This window comes from Micropterus salmoides, unplaced genomic scaffold (genome assembly GCF_014851395.1).
Source record: "Micropterus salmoides isolate LMB-PRFRI ecotype aquatic unplaced genomic scaffold, ASM1485139v1 Ms_hic_scaffold_15, whole genome shotgun sequence".
NCBI lineage: Eukaryota > Metazoa > Chordata > Actinopteri > Centrarchiformes > Centrarchidae > Micropterus > Micropterus salmoides.
The window spans coordinates 21,035,669-21,053,733 of NW_024040596.1; the positions used below are offsets into that span (position 1 = coordinate 21,035,669).

At 38.8% G+C, this 18,065-nt stretch overlaps 1 protein-coding gene across 2 annotated transcripts in view; it reads right to left on the reverse strand.

Annotated features, from left to right (window-relative positions):
• fgf14 (fibroblast growth factor 14) overlaps positions 1–18,065 on the reverse strand; it is a 113,267-nt gene that overhangs the window by 7,338 nt on the left and 87,864 nt on the right. The window lies entirely within an intron of this gene.

Here is an 18,065-nt window from a genome sequence, read left to right on the forward strand (position 1 = left end):
AGTTACTATGGTGAGTCTCTCTCTTCATAAAGCTTCTGTACTGTAGTATGTCTGTGAAGATTCATCCAGGTCATAGTTATCCAAGGGGGGGTTAAATCAAAGGCAACTGCACTTGATTGAAGATACATAAAGGTGTTTCATCTCTTACCAAGAGGCTTCTTCAGTTCCTGTACTGTAGCTGCACATGATGTTATTTATGGGTTAAATGCTCAATTTCGAAGACAGGACACACCATGTCATGATTATGGTGTAATTAGCCCTTTGGTGAATTACTCCTGTCAGAGCTTATCCTCCAGACAATATTCAGCTGAAAGCAGAGCTGAGCAGGAAAAAGCGGAGAGACACTTGGGATGACCTTAATGATCCTGAGAAGCACCCGCCTGTATTTTAAGTGTCCTCTCTAGCCTTGATTGAGGACTCGTGGGCATTTCGGAGTGGAAGGCACAAATGCATGATGCATAACAACAGCATCAGCTGAGATGTCACAAAATGCAATTACAGTGAGAAACAGTCAAAACTGTCAGTGCATGCATTGAGAGGTCAGAGTATAATCTGTTATGTGAGATATGTGTTGGGAAATCCTACGTGCAGACTTTGGTCTGTCTTGCCAGCTATTACATTACACAGTAGAATTGACTTCAGACTATTCTAGTGGCAAATGTAGGGATTAAGATCAAAACTATTAAAGCTGCTTCCATAGCAGACCACAGCAGCTGAGCAGAACAGAAACACACTGCAGGCTGAAGCAATAAAAAGGGAGGCTTACATGGTAAAACCCTGAGCACGAGGCTGTCTGGCATGTTTAATATCAAATAAATAAACATTCTCCCTGGATGGATGCACAAGCTCGACCCCATCGCTATTCATTTTGTCGTGCATATTAGGATTTATTGCATGTCAGTGGCAAGCAGCAGTTCATCAAATGGCTGCTTATTATGTCCAAGTTGTCAGTAAGGGAGGTCTGTGTCCTGTCTGGACAGGCGTCAGCGCATACCACTTAATACATCCCAAATAACAAACAAAAACAAAAAACACTAACTTGAACACAGAACAAATGTCTTCACTGCATTGCTTCATTTGTTAAACCCAATAACCTTTGTTCTCTGAAAGAATGTTCAAACATGCTCTTTTCATGCTGAAGCAAACCCTGTCGCTGAGCCGATTAGGAGGCGAACAGTTTTACCTTCATGGTTCCCTGAGTTGCTTCAATTAGGTAATTATTTCTACTTTTTCCCTCATCAGGTGAGCCGCAACGCAGGTTGGTTGGCTGCTGTAATTAGACGGAACATTTCAGTGCTGGTTCAGGTTTAGCCCAGCACTGATTACTTGTATGGCACACACGAAACAGCCTCCAGTCAAAGTAATCATACAAGCTGGTGCCAAGGCCATAATTGTGGCTAATCAAACGCCTTCACATAGACGCACAAATAGTCTCTCTTTGTTTACAGAGGCGGAGCAAGTGGAGGTGGTTTGTTTGTGGATGCTGCTTGATACTGAGCAGAAATGTAACACCATCAGTCACCATAATTAATTTGATTTGAAGGCCAGAGGTCAGGCACAGCGTTTGTTGATTGCATTTTAAGTGTGTCAAATATTAATGACAAGCCCAGTGCTTTTATCGTGTTCTTCCTTTCCGACTGGAAAGCGCGTTCCTTTGGTCTCATTTGTGATCAATAATTCTTCACTCATATCAGAAATGGTTGATAATCTGTATTATATAATAATTTCTTTTACTCTGATTATACACAACATGGCCAAAAGTATGTGTACACCAAAACAGACTATAAGAGCAACCAAATATTGCACCTATATCAAAAAGACAGGAAAGGGCCTTCCCCAAATTGTGTAAACGTGCTATTGTCTGTAGCAGTTATTTGCCTTAAGGCTGCGCAAATTAATACTTTTATATGAGAGGATCAAATAACGACATGTAATGTGAATGCGGGTGCTCAAAGTGACAAAATGATTTAATGAACCATCTTCATAGTTACCTTGAAATTCAATGTTGTCAAATGTCGAACATAAATGTCACACACATGCTGATCTGCTAAATCTGATCTTTATGTGAGCCATGACAATGTATAATGACAGCACATGTGTACTATGTTGTAATATCATTAATAAGTGTAGTTTGTTATATGATAATTTCAAAGGAGTAGACGATTAGAGGAAAGGTGTATGGCGGTATTACTGCTACATGTAGCTGTATAATTCTATCCAACCTCAAACTAATATTTTGTAAAAATATGGATGACATTGCAGAAGAAAAAGGAGAGTGAGACTCAGACACAGCACTCACTTTCACACCAGTGGCAAAACGAATCATTTTTGAGGCACCAAACGCTTGATTTTCTTCCCACTCGATCTCCCCGCCTGGCGCTCTACATCAGTGGCTCCCTGTTCTGAAAGGAAAGGCCATAATTGACCTTGGCCACAGACAGAGTAAGGGCCAAAACTGCTCAGCCCCACATAATCAGCCCTAGTCACCAAAGCACAAAGACGGTGGCCGAAATAAAGCAGAGATGAACAGTCAAGTGAAGGCACAGCAAAAATGAACAGCTTGGCTAAGAGAGAAAAAGGTGTGTGGTTGAGTGGAAGGGGCAGATCCTGGGAATTTAAAAAAAGGAATACATTTTCTACAGAAAAATAACATGTAAAAAGAAGCATAATGGATACAGACAGATGGAGAGAGTGGGAGTTTTAAAATAAAAGCCCTGAAAAAGAGTGAATAGGCATTAAAAAACGAGAGAAAAGAGAGTCACTCGGAAATGAAAACAAAAAAAATCACTAAATGGGTTGTGATTTCTGAGCATGACTGCCTAAAAGTAGGTGAGAGGAGGCTCATACGGGGAGGGGGGCGCGCATTAATATGCAGAGTGACTGCTCACTATCCCACTGTGGAAACGAAGAAATTGTTTATTAATGCTGCCAGCATAAAACCTATTAATCCATGGAAAAAGGTCAACCTCCAGAAAGCAGAGCTGCATTCACAATGCTAAGCCGCTCTCATATGTATAAGAGTCACGTTGACAGTGTGTGCAGACAATGGGGGCTTCAGCAGACCTGTCTGATTATCAAACCCAAAGGAGAAAGAGGAGACAACGACCAAATAAGGAGAATCCCTGGTAAACAGCTGGGTGAATTGTGAACACAGTGCATGTACATTTTCTTTTCAGTTTTCCTTTTTTTTAACTATAATGACCTGAATAAACATCGCACGACTGGAAGCATATGTGTTGACATAATAGCCAGATTATAACATTATAACAAAAGCATATGAAAAGGTTGAAAATGTTGCTTGTATTTACAGTTATATGACAACAACTTAAAGGTAACCAAGGTGGATTCTCAAAAACTCAAATTGATAGCAGTATTCCATATTCAACAGTGATGGTATGTTTTTCTGGAAAAAGATTAAGCTTCTGACAGATTTGCGTATGACAGACTGAAAACAGAGTATGACCAAGGAGACTTCCTGGCTGAGCCTCAAAGTCACAATTGCGAAGGAAGATTACTTTGCTCTTTGTCTTCACAGATACTTGGATATGCAGATAGCAAAAGTGCATGTTGTCATGCTTTGCAACACTGACTCAAATGTTGTGTCAGATTTGAGCTGTAACTAATTACTAGCTACAACTGATGAGGACATCTGCGATTCATAGGCAGTGCAAATAATGCCGTGTTTCATGAACAACTTGGGGAAAATAAGTTTAAAGTTATTATTACAAATCAGTAAGTCTTAGTTTTATATTACAAGAAGTTTAAACAAAAAATGAATTGTAGCTGTAAGTGATGTCAGGACAGACTGATATTTCAACATAACTGATGAAAAAAAGTAGCAAACAAGACAAATTATTCTTTTTTTACTATAAAACTGTGAGCGAGAGGGACAGGTTTTTGGTTGTAAAACGATTGCAATTTAATCAAGTTTTGAAAAGTATTTTGCGTCATGTAACCTGAATACAGATATAATGGATTTTCATTCCCCTCTGTACTCTATAGACAAAGGCGTTGTATTTAACATAAAAACCTGCATCTCTGCAGCCATAAAACAATGAGCCAGCAGACTGCACTCGAAAACCTTACTGAACATTGACTGGGGGAAATATCACTATATTTTAGCTTAACAGCCATTCCCATCAGATCAGACCATTTGCGTACAGTCACCTCAGCATGCTGTTGCAATACTTCCCTTTTAACCCAAGCAAAACTATACCTTTTACTGACAGGGTGCCAAAAAGCTCTGACACTTTTAAGGTGTTTGGCTACCAGAAGCACTTAAGTGTTCAATCAAGTTCCCCTGAAGGCAGAGACCATTTAACACTGGCCCAGTACAGCTCCCCAGGCACATTTTACACACACAAACAGCCCATGCTTAGAAATGTTACATAGAAGCCTCGCTGTTCTCAGTGTGAGACGAACTTGTGGCATGCAAAGTCCAATAAAGATGTAGGTCATGATCTGGGTTTTAAAATGTGCTAAGGTATCTGTCTTGGTGTGCAGTGTTCTGCTTGCCAAATAAGAGACTTCACTGATGCACTCAAAAATAACTTAATGGGCAACTTAATGTTTCAGTCAAAATGAATGTCATGATTAAACAGTACATAATGCAAACTGTCTTCTTAGTGATGACATTTTCCATCTGGTAACTATCAACTGAACATTTACTGGGTGGAACATGACTTTATTTTAATCTATCAGCCATTCCTATCCAGAGATGGGGACTCAAGTTAGAGACTCTGACTCAAGTCCGACACAGTCGCACACACAGTGACTTCAGACTTGACTTGAGACTCGTCCTCAAAGGACGTCAGTCTTGACTCGGACGCGAGGTGCGGGACTTGTGAACAATGTTTATATTCCCCTCCCTGCTTTACCCATAACCTGCCGGCCCAAACAAAGAAGTGGTGAACGCAAAATAGGTTAGTAACCTGAGGTTAGTAAACATGTTCAGCTCAGCACTGGCCATCTAACATAAGCTTGCTTCCTGCTTTAGCTAGGACCTACCGGAGGTTAACTCTGTCTGTCGTTCTTTATGAAAAGATGAACGAGCGTTTGTTTGCTTGCGAAACTTGTGGTAGTCGATTAACGTAATGATTTACATCCCGCTTTCTGCCATCTGGTTAATTATTACCATTGGGTGCAAACAGGTTACAGGTTTATAGTTGATCATGTAACGTGTACAGTTTTATTTAGTTAACCTTACACAGGGTTTGAGAGTCAGCGGGGTACGTTGACTTGTAGTAGTTAATAAGCTGTCATTAATTGCATTGCACATTACATGGTTGTGCTCTGTAAGTGAAAAACAGGTTACAGTTACAGAATTCCTTATACCTATGCAGTTTTATAAGAAGCCTGGATTGAACGCAGCAGGTGATACAACATTCATTAATAACCAGGAGAGACTTGAGACTTGACTTGGACTCTTGCTCAGAGACTTGAGACTTGACTTGGACTCTTGCTCAGAGACTTGAGACTTGACTTGGACTCTAGCACAAAGACTTGTTAGCATCTCTGTTCCTATCAGATCAGACCAGGTAACCATCAACTGAAATGTGTGTCAAAATGTTTTTGCTATTGAAATTTTGAATTTAGGTGTTTCTTGATGGGTTTTGAAACTGCAATGAAAAACAGTAAACACCAGCCTAAACTGGTTGTAAACAGGAGGTATCATACCCAAACTCCGGGTTCACTGGGGTCTTTTTTTGATAAACACACACAGAGAAAGCCTCGCATGGAAAGTGGCACACATTGTAAGCCTTTGGAATAAATCATTGAAGAACACAGTAAAGTCTGCAATTGCAAAAGTTGTTTTGCTTATACAAAAACAACATTGTAGGAGAGCCTGTTGGTGAGCAAGCACACAAACAAGTGCAACCACCCACACCCAGAACAGTGGGGTTTCAAGTACTACTTGTTGTGTGTGTGTGACTTTGTATGCTTGTGTGCGTTTGTCCACTCTGCTGCTGTTGATCCGTAAATTGGTGCCAGATTGGTGTCAAGGCAGCCAGATTTTTGCTAGATTGGCCAGTCATCGCTTGTCAGGCAAGCCAGAAGTCTGCCCTGTGCAACAAGCTGACAAGCACGTACAGTATAACACATGTCACACACACACACAGACACACTGCCGTCCAAGTACACAAAAAAAAGATACTTAATGTACTGTAGAGTTACAGTGTACATAGGCCTACAGAAAGAAAATACAAGAGGTGTCTCCAGGTATGGAGCTGTTTCTCCTCCCCTGTGCGTTGTTTCTCTCTGCTCTGTGTTGTTTACACCCTTGGGAACAGCATACCAGAGGAAGTGCATGTCCTCTCCTTGTAGATTCACTTGTCGGTGACTCTCTCTCTTGCGCCTTTGCACTTACTCACTATAGTGAGCAGTCATTTACATGAATAGAGTGCAGCATGTGAGGAGAAAGAAACTATATACAGTCAACCTATACCTATATACCTATACCTAAAATATGTTGTTGTGTTGATTTAAACATTAGATGTGTTGGTATTCTTACTCATGTTCGCAATGGCAGTTTATTTTTAGTGGCAGCTGTGGTGTTGCTGCTGTTTTTGTTTTAAGTTGAGCTTCTTTCCATTTTTGTTACTATTTAGTTGTTGTTACTGGAGGAATTCGGGACCCTCTCCTTTTTATTGGTTCGCCTGTTACAGCTGACAGGTTCAACCAACCAAGAGCTGTAAAAACTTCACTATTCTTTCGTTACCATAACATGGGTACTGTACTCAATCCCACAAATAACCATAAATATTTAGCACTAAATATGTATTAATCTCCAGCTGAAAATTGCATAATTTTTCTCCAATTTGAATGATATTTGCTAAAAACCACAGTGTCCACCTATTTAAGTGAGCCTTTTGTTTAAACAATATATTTGTGACAAATCTTTTCCTACAGATTTATGTATTCAGTAGGAATGGATGGCCTTAGGGCTTAATACCACAGTCTGTCTGTCTCTCAGTACTTTTCGACCTCCCCAGCATATCACAGAGTTGGTTTAAGTCTTTTCATGGGATTTGTTGACAACAAGAAAAATACAAAATCATGACAGCCTCATTGCGATATCAGGTAATACTTGTGTGTATGTGAGGGCACACGAGTGAGGCATGCACATTTGAGTGAACTGTAAAGCCAAAATAATGCACATACAGAAACATATATAATGTGACATATACAGCATTATCACTGTAGGGTTATACATGGAGCATGCTTTTAAAGACAACCCCACATCTCATCCCAGAATCATATGATGGGCCGAGGATGTCCTGCTCTCCTGAACTATGAAATCATTTTTCATAGTTGTCTATGGGGTTTTCAGACTCCTATTGTGCTTTTTGATTGGCAAAAGCTAAACTGTACTTCAGCTCTTGCCACTGTTGTATTGTCATAGAAGCAGAGACAGAGCCAACACAGGTGCAATGCCACACCTGCATTTTTTGCTCTCTCGTATTTTTGGCAATTTTGTGGCGCTCAACTGACACCTTGCACTGAGTGGGGGAACGGCAAAGCAGAGGTTGTGTTTATGCAAATAAAATGCAGTGCATTGCAATTTTGGTACCAGTTTTGTGCTATGTAACCTGTTGAAGGGAAGGGGAGCCTCAATAATTCTGGGGGCCAAAAGTTTGACAGGGGTCTTGGGAGTTGTTGTTGTTGGTTTGTTAGTTGGGGCCAAATTATTTAGCAGTACTTTTGTTTGTTATACATACATATTTTTGCATTTTTGCATACATATAATTGCTATTTTGATATTTGCCCCTTTAATGAAAAAAAAATGTAAAATGCATATTTACTGTTTCTTTTAAGTTTAATAGTAAAATGCTAACTCTTACTACTCATGTCGTTTTCCTGTGGGTTAAAGTCATTGTATTTTGTTAACTTTATGCTAAACATAGATTATTTCTATCAGCCAGGTTAGCTGGAAGCCATTATGCAACTACTAATTCCGTTATTATAGCTGTGAGCAGCAGACCAAAGATATTTGGTGAACGATGTATTTAATTTTATTTCTACATGAAGATTAGTGTGGATTGTGGGTGAATATTATCCTTCTAACAGAAACTGGATTTTTGTTATATTGGTTTGTCATTATGTGACCTTGATATTGGAGAAAAGAGAAATCTGAAGTGGAGAATGTAGTTAAAACATACATATGTATTAAAGTACGACAAAAGCGAGAAAGGGAAGCACATTATCTGTTGCCTCAGTGTTTCCCATACATTCATTTATTTGTGGCAGCCCGCCACAATATCAACGCTGACCCCCACATATTGATTTTTGATGTTATTTATTAGGCCTATTTAAATTCGTATGTGATTGCAGAGCGGCGTAGCGCATTCGCGTAGCACATCCTCTTGCTCGTCCCTCTCTCTCTCTCAGAATCAGAATCAGCTTCTCATCCCGTCAGAATCCGCTCATCCGTCTCTTGCTCTCTCGCTCTCTCTCCCACTACCTCATGAACACACCTCATGAACACAGCTGCACAAATCTGTCCAACACAACGCTGTCAATGTCCCGTGCCGTGCGCCACAGTTGCACTGTCATTCTGTGGGAAACACTGTGCCTGTCTCATCATTTCTCTGTTATCTACAGAAATTATAATCTGAATACAGACCTCACGTCCAGGGCCTGTTACACGTGAACAGCACACACTAAAAAACAGACAGCAAATATGTACATTATAAATGAGGAGCTAAAACTTATACACAACAAATACACTGATATGATCATTTTTTTATGCGATACGGCAAAGACCATTCACAGTTAACTCAAATGTTCCCTAAAACAGGATACTTATTTGTGGCCCCATCCATACATGGCTATGCCCAGATCCAGTGCGCCAAGTTTTTACATAAATTGAGCCCACCAGATTATAGAGGTCTATGTTTCTGAGAGACATGTCAGAGGTTGTCGTGGATGGTAATGTAATGAAATGGTCACAGTGAGTCATTGATTGGCAGTGGTTGTAGTGCAAGCATTCCATAAGTAGAGGTAACTATTTCTGCTGTCATTATGAACTGTTTACAAGGTTATATTACATACTTACTATCACATGTGTGTGATGAGGAATGTATAAAAAGTTGGAACTGCAGTGAAGGAAACCTGAAGATCTGAACAGCTAGATTAAAGCTGTGATTTCTTTCAAGTGCCTGGTTTCATATTTAATAGGCTTGAGGGATTTGGTTACAGAGAGTCCTGCTTTCCCTTTGGTATTTTAGAAATTTCACTGTAGAGGGGCTTTTAACAGTGTCCATCTCTCCTGAAATCTTATTGACAAGCAGCCAGAGAACTCAGCCGGAGTGTCTGTGCATGAGGGGAAGACAGTAGAGGATTTCCCAACAGTCTGTCTCTCTCTGAGGATAAAATGTGGCATAGTTACAGATGGACGGCTGAGTGATTCAACCAGTCAGCCAGAAACGAACCACGAAACCAACCGGTCTACCCTATCACCTGCCATATTTGATAGTCAGTACTTCACCTGCAGCTGATACAAATCCTGCTGTACTATCTGAGGCATTCTCAGGCATTATTCCAGTACACGTAATCTGTCTCATAATCAAACGGATCAAACTCAGTTTGGGGGGGAACAAGACTAATTAGTACTTTTTCTGCAATATCATCTCAGGACAAAAGCTATAAAAGGGCCTGTTCATAATTTTGAATCAAATCTTATTATCACAGGAAATTTAGATAGGTTCACTGGCAGTCTTTAAAAGCAGCACTGTATGCATTTTTCTACAATGTAAATTTTGATACAGTTGACAATCTTAAAAAGGAATATTATAGCTATAATAGAAAATTTCTAACACACAAAATATAAGGCCTAAGACAAAGTCCTGCGGAGCAAGAGCCTTCCACTGCACCCCTTTTCTTTGGAATAAACTTCCAACTAGACTTTGAACATGGACCACTTGAATACTATGTCCCCTAAATCCTCCTAGAAAAAATGCTGTTGAAGACCTTGCAGACAGTGGCCTCAGCAACATGTTCCCACCCTTATTACACAATTGAGTTAGCAGGTCTGCTTGGCCTCACCTCCTAAGTCAACTACAGAAAAGGACAGAATCCAGACCCCATCCAGGAAGTTGGTGCCACAGTCTGCCCCAGTATTTGCCAATCTAGCCACTATAAAGTCTTTTCTTGGTGGTGGTCTAGGACACGATTCCTTTATGTGTCCACATGGAGGGGGCAGATGTGTAGAAGACTTTATGGGACATACACTCTATATAGCAGGAAAATGTGTGATGAGGTTTGAAAGTGCAGATCTTACTAAAAGATTACTTTCCCTATAGAGAATAAATGCACACACAGATGTCTGATTATGACACTAATGAATAGTGCCACTCTTGGACAGATGATTAATTCACTGTTTAAAACGTGTACGCACCTGAACTTTTTTCTTACTTTCTAGTGTTTATGCAGTAGCTATTCTGCTGCCTGATTCCTCACAGTGTGAAGAGCCATATAGACACAGTGGATAGAGAGAAACATCAGATTTAAGAGAATGAATTTTTATGATATACAATCTTTCTATACAAGCTTTCTGCAAGAGCGTGCTGTATTGATTTTTACAACTCCAGGGGTGAAGCTTGATAAAATGTAACTTTCACTTCATGAGTGTAAATAGAAAAGGAAGAGGGATTCTTGTGGAGGAAAAGAGAGAACTGTAGCTATTACATAGAGGGTTTTTTTGTTGTAGCAAAAGAACCCTTATCATTTACACATACACCCACCCACACTTTGACTGAGCTACAGGGAACATATTGAACAAGACTTGAACCTGCAACCCCATGAGCATGACACAATAGTCCTTCAGTGGTTTGAACCATGATAAAACAACTATAATTTCTCTGTATGAATCAGTCTTTGATGCTCAATAATATCAAGGATAAACCAAAATCAGATGATAATCTATGTATACTACAGTGTTTCCCACAGCACCCCGGAAGAAAATATTGTACATTTTGAAGTTAAATGCTAAATATACGAGGCTATCTATGACAAACTTTGTACTCTTGTAAACAATGTTGTGCTCTAATAAACTATTTGATCATAAACCCATTGTATAGCTAAATGGTGATGAAACAGCAACAAAGGTCAACAAATGTATTTAATGTTTAGAAAATAGAATAATTAATATCCCTAACATTTTATTGTTGTTGTTTTATTACTTTTAATGGACACATGTAATATGTTGCATACTTTTGGTGAATATAATCCAATTAATCTTATTTCCATCCTGTATAGACACCTTATTTTGAAAACCGGACGTTGTCACATTGTATCCTCGTGCGAAATTCATCCAGTCCGACCCAATTTGGACCCAATCTGTTGTATGTGGTTCTCGTATTGCGCAACAAGACTTCACAGCCTCTCTTCAGGTAGGACTCTCATACTGCAACACTTGTCTTTGTGAAGAGAGAAAATGACAAGTCGTTAACGGCCTGTCAGCTCGCACTGGTTTCAGTGGAGTTACCATAAAGGCTTGAATACATGTGCACTCCAAATTTAGGTGCGGTTAGCTTAATCGCCTTCTCACAAACGAGTGACAGAAACACGCCGTTAACGTTATCGTTGTTACCTCAAAAGAAAAGTGGTTGTCTCGAGTCGGATGCCAAAGTGTGTGAGCGTGCGAGTAATGAAATCTTATTGTAATGTTATTATGATATGTGTAAAAATATTTTCAGTTCATTTTGAAACTATGGCGGAACAAATTAGACTGTGGCGGGCCGCCATGGTCGCGTTAATTAATGGGAAACACTGATACTGTATGCATATACAGTGACTTTCCTAAGCAATGCAAAACAACAATATTTCACACAGGTTCTTTAGACCTTAGAGAATTTGATAGTGACCCTATGCTGCTTGACAACATGTCTGCCACAATGGAGGCAGCATGAGTATCAGATTTTCATTCAAACTTTAACAGTCAATGTCAATCCATTGCTTTCCATATTGCATTAGTCCGGAGTTGTAACTAAACCTTGACTGAAAGACTAGATTATCACTTTGTGCACGTGCATATGAACACATGCTCATCCCCGGCATGGTTATCTATTCTGAGCTGCAGTTTATAAACACTATTGCCCATTGGCAAACACAATAAATAGTTGTGTTTTGGAACTTTGGTTGATGTCCCACCACATAAAGAATAAACCCCCAAAATGTTGGAAAGGTTCCGTATATAGGTCTATAAGTCGTGATAACAAGTTACAAAATAGACAGCCAAGAGGACTGTACGTGCATAATCTGACATGAGTTTGCAAGTGATACGCATCCTGTTGCTATCTTGGATACAGAGTTCCTGAGGACTACTTGTTGCTTTACGAGCCCTCATCTCTCCGCTGCTCATTTGCACATTACACTGCTCTTGAGGCAACAAGCACAAGTGTGCCATTTGTATTTGCATGGTGCTTGACATTTACACACTGGGAAAGCAATTAGGCCAGAACTAGGGTCATTAATACAGTGAACAAGCTAGACATGTTTGCTCAGATAGCTACTGCAATATGTATTCATGGAGAAATGACAATTATGCCGTCTGTATTTCTACATACTCTGTGGTTCCCAGAAGAAAAAAGATGACAATCTGAATTCACTGTTTCTAGCGCTAGTGGCCTGAATCTAAGCTGTATAAAGGCCCACATTTTTTAAAAACAGTTTCAGAGGAATACAGACAACAGCTCTGGAAACAAGAAGACATGAAAGAGGCTCAAAGTGCTTGGCATGAATAAATGTTGCTGGTTGCCGATGACAATTCAAGGTTAGGATTAGGCAGGTAGGATCACATGTTAGAAAAACAACAAATGACTGAATCGGTGAGTGATACTAACCCCTTAACGCAGATTGTCGCAAATTCACATCACACCTCTTCCTTTCAGACTGCAGCTGAGATAGTGTATGTATACCCCAATGCCTGTTTGCGCATATTCAATACGTACCTGGGAACCTTTTACCAAGCACTGGTTTCTCGTTTATGCCTGTTGTCGCTAATTTGCATCATACCTAATTTTCTTTATTCTTTTTATTGTAAATAAATTCTGGCATCAAGGGGCTAATTGCTGACATGAAAACATTTTTATTTCTTCAGAGTAATTAACATTTGTTGAAAGTCTTACTGTAAGTATTCATATAATAAAAGCCTTTTGTTGTATTCTTTTTGTATAAGGCCATAACTTGGAGCTTAGTTGTTTCTCCTGCAGTAGGGAAGGCTTTGGGCAAATATCCACTTCAAATCCAAACAACTTTGTGACAGCAGTTCTGAATGTAAATTTGAACGACGGTGTTTTATTTTGCTGATCGCCTGACAGAAACTGAAAGTGTGTCACTCAAAAGATAAAGAAAAGAAAATAAATCCCAGTGTTTTTGCAGGTGTTTCTGAATAAACATATAGCCTAATATTGTGTATTGAGTGTCCAAAATATTGGGTGGAGAGTCAATTTAACAAAAGCAAGTGCAGAAGTCACAGTCAATATCCCCTATGTGAAGGAAGTTTTGACAGCTACGTCAGTTGTGGCAGAGTATCATTCAGAGTAACTTTTCAAACCATTAAAAAATAAATGTACATTCTGACACATAATTGAATTTTAGAGAACATAAAAAATGATTCACTTCCAATCACCCATTAGAGCCTTTTTAATGTTTACTTTAAATATTTTCTCAGAAACAGGTCAGTTGTTTGTTATTAATAATTCTTGAATGAAAGCACTTGACTCAAGCACTAAATATAAACGTAATCATTTCAATTAATTAATAAAAGAAGTAATCAAACATAATTACTTGGGGTATTCCAATATTTAATAAAAAATACAATTTAGTACAGTTTAAAACATTTTCCTTGCTATGCAACAATTCAGTCACTTAGTATAGAGATTAGGAAGCAGATGGGGGCATTAGCAGGAAATATTTAGGCAGGCAACCAAAGCACAGCCCATACGAATAAGTCTATGGGATTAGAACAGTCTCGTAAGTATTCACAGATAATGCAAAAATGAATGTATAATTTGTATCTGTAAATCTGGATCCGTTTCTGTGACTATGAATATGGCAGCATGGTAGCCGCTAGTTAGCATTCGTGGATTTTGTTTGAAACAGAAAGAATCCACACAAATAGGATTCACTACATTACATTACAATACTGAGACTATTCAACTGCCATATTAGACTCCCTTATGGAAATTAGTGTCCCTCAATATTGTCTCTTAAAAAGTTCTCACAAAGGGCTCAACAGTGGAGTTCTTGACTCGCATATGCCCCTAAAAATATAAAATTATGTGTGGACCGGAAAAATGAAAAACTACAACCTACCGTAATCTTTCACATAACAAGCTGTGTCCATGTATTAACAGCTGTTTTCAGTGTTTTCAAATAAATCTGTGAGTGTTTATATTGATAATATTTTCAGGCATGCCTAGTGTCCAGATACTAGGCTCCTAATTTTTTCATTTAGAAGCACATGTACACCTTTGGGGGAAATAAGTTAGTGTAGAGCCCTGTCACAGAGAGATTGGATCAATAATGTTTCCGCTGTCTTTCCATTTAAACATGTAATTTCTGCCACTTATCTTGCACATCAAAACAATAACAACTGATGTCGTGAAGTAGCATAGAGTTGCTGTCTTCATTGTTAAACAACCATTGCTGATAAAAAATCTATTTGATGTGACTCAGGCAGAAATCATGTATCATATGAATTATAATATGAATACGTTTTGTTCACGCTGCATTTTGTCAGGTTCACCGACTTCCTTCCTCACTCTTTCCATGTTTCCCCAGAAGTTATAGCAGCTAGAGGGAACATGACGCCATTGACAGGCAACCAAGTGAAACACACTGTTACCTTGAATAAAATTAAAGATTTCTCTGGACTCTGTTGGAAACATTTGGGATAATGTCAGCACACAACAAAGTATACAACATAGGTCTAGGGTTTTTAAACATTTTAATGCAGAAATGATAATATCTATACCTTTAATACCAACAGAGAAGACAAATATTAGTACTCATTTGATACAAGGCATTCTTTAACCTGCTATAATAAGAAATTGATAAATTAGTATGTGCAATTCTAAAAGGCTGTTGGTTTTGTTGGATCGTGTCTTTTTCTGTGGCTCAAAATGGTTAATGCTTTTAGCAGAAGTCGCAACAGACAAATGGAAGCATCTAGCAGTGGTTGTCTGCATGCAACACTGATTATATTGACCGCAGCAGGGCTTTCCCTGCAAAACACACCACGGAGTTCCCTCTCTGTTCTTTTCTTCAAACTCGCCTTCTCCCAACCAGTCGATGCAGTATTTGTATTCGTTCCTGTCTCCTGCTTTGCCACTATCTGTCAGCAGCACATAATTTATAGCTATCCCTGCAGCATCCATACAATGCCGACTAACCACTTGTGTGTTTTGGCCACTCCATTTTAATAGAGATGTAGGGATTATTCCAGATGGATGAGGGAGATTCAGCGTAAGCTCTAGCTGACAGATCGATAGTTGGCTGATGGCCACTATGGTAGAAAGTCTGCCCACTCGGGGAGGAGAAATATAGCTCGAACATGTTTCTACGAACATACATAGCTGTGGAACTGTGCACAACACTGACTTGTAAAGGAAAGGACATTGTGTAGCATTAATGTGGGGCCATCACCAAAGCAAAGCACTAAAACTAAAGCAAAGAATCTGATGGAAAAGGCTAACAGATATAAAATGGACCAGTTCCAAGAGTGATTTGCATTTGAGAGTCATCATACAAAACATTAATGACTGTTATTATAAAAACCTTATACTGCTTGTCAGTTTGTTAAGAACTTATTGGTAACACTTTCTATGAAGGTCATCGCTATAATGACTTATGCATATATTTATAACACGACATAATGCGTCCATAAGACATTATAACAGTTGTTATAATCACTTACAAACATGCATTAGGCGCTATAGCAAAGTTCATAATGTATTATGACCTTTTGATTTAATGTTTTATAACTAATAGTAATACCAGTTTATATCAATGTGCGGCAAGAATCTCCGACCATGTTCCATAACACATTATAACCACCGACTCGTTATGAATACAATTTAGTCACCATTTACAATTAGTGATATAAAATGGAATAATAGCTTATAGTAATGTTTAAAGTTATATAGCATGTCTTTGTTTGCTTTAACTAAAGTGTTTAAATATCTATCCCTGTATAATATATTACAGGTGGACATAATACCATATGAACTAATTAAAAGACCTTATAACACGTAATTGTTTGCTTTAAGTAGTGAGACACATTTTGCGCAGGACAACAACTTTTATTTATGTTTCTTCACTTTATCAACAATCTGTATGAATTTTGAACATTTTGCAGTTTAGCACAAAAACACAACATAATTAAATCAAGAAAACTCGTTGTCAGGGTGGTGAAAGTTCGCTCAAGAGAAGACCTGTTGCTGACCAACATCATGTAACGTTAAGGCGAGGCTCAGATGTTGTCACAGATGAATGGCGAGCCTATGGACAGGCCCTAACAGATGCAGTGGACGATTAAAGACAACCACTTCACAAAACGTAGCCTATTAAAAGACGTAATTGAAATGGGAATTAGGAATACTGTTAGCTAGCGCTAACTAGCTCACTTTTCCAGCAGTTGCGGAAACAACAGACTTAATGGACACACTGTGACCTACACTGCACATGTTCTGCCTGACTGACAACTTACTAAGTAACTTAAATATTTTCCTCCGCTAATTTTCACCGTCACGTTCTGCTGCTCGCTCTCTCTCATTCATAATCAATTCAGAATCTTCCACGTCCGCATCGCAAAGAAGTAAACTATACTGTACTATACTGTAATGTTCACGGAACGCAAATGGCGGAACCTTCAGAAGTGCAGCGCCCGGACAGTTGCAGGTGTGCACATAACAGAGACCCGTGATCTCTGTTACTGGTCTGAGACCAGTGTTGTATTCAACGCTAGCTAACAGATCCCTGGTCTGTAAAGCACGGTTTTGGCTGCAGTGTAACGTTAGCTAAATTAGTTGCATGTCATTACTACCTAACTTATTGAGGAATGAGAACAGCAGGTTGAAGCTAAAGTTGATGTACTCTACATATACTGTACATCCTGCAAGTTAAGTTAAATTATATTTCAGTGTCCAGAGGAGTCAAACAACTGGTTATTAAAGGAAGGACGCTGGTGACCACGGAGGAGCTGAGGCTACTAAAGTAAATCAGGGATGTAAACTAGTCCTTTTAAGCAATTGAGGAGACATTTCTTTTGGATTTTAATGTGTAAACGAAATGCTTAGTAATTATCCAGAATTTACACAGAAAAAAAAATGCATCAAGATGGATCACCGCCCTCTGAGTTGTAATCCAATCGAATCGTGAGATGCCAAGAGATTCTCATTCCTACTGCCCAAACAGTATTCCCATTCAATTACTTTAAAATGTCTTTTAATAGGCTACGTTTTGATATAAATAAATAAACATTGATATAAACTGGTATTACTATTAGTTATAAAACATTAAATCAAAAGGTCATAATAAATTATGAACTTTGCTATAGCGCCTAATGCATGTTTGTAAGTGATTATAACAACTGTTATAATGTCTTATGGACGCATTATATCGTGTTATAAATATATGCATAAGTCATTATAGCGATGACCTTCATAGAAAGTGTTACCGAATTATTTTCCTTAGATCTTTAGAATCTTTTCCAGATTTCTTTTGTGCACCATGCACTTTCTGATAACATATACTATAGGAAACACTGACGCATAGTTAATCGTGAAAAGTGAAAATAATTAAATGATTGACTGCAGAACTCAGTTTGCTGAAAATTGTTTATGAAATGAAAACTGCTTTAGCCTGCTTTAAGAGGCTATTAAGGTTTAATTTGCAGGCTCATGATTATCATTATCATTATTATTATAAACGTCCCTACGTCTTGTACGTCCACTGGGAACCCCCACCAATCATAAACCAACATCACTACACTGACTTATAATATCGAACCGTTTAAGAGTGAAACATAGGGAGAACATGCACAGAAAGGTCCTGGCTGTCAG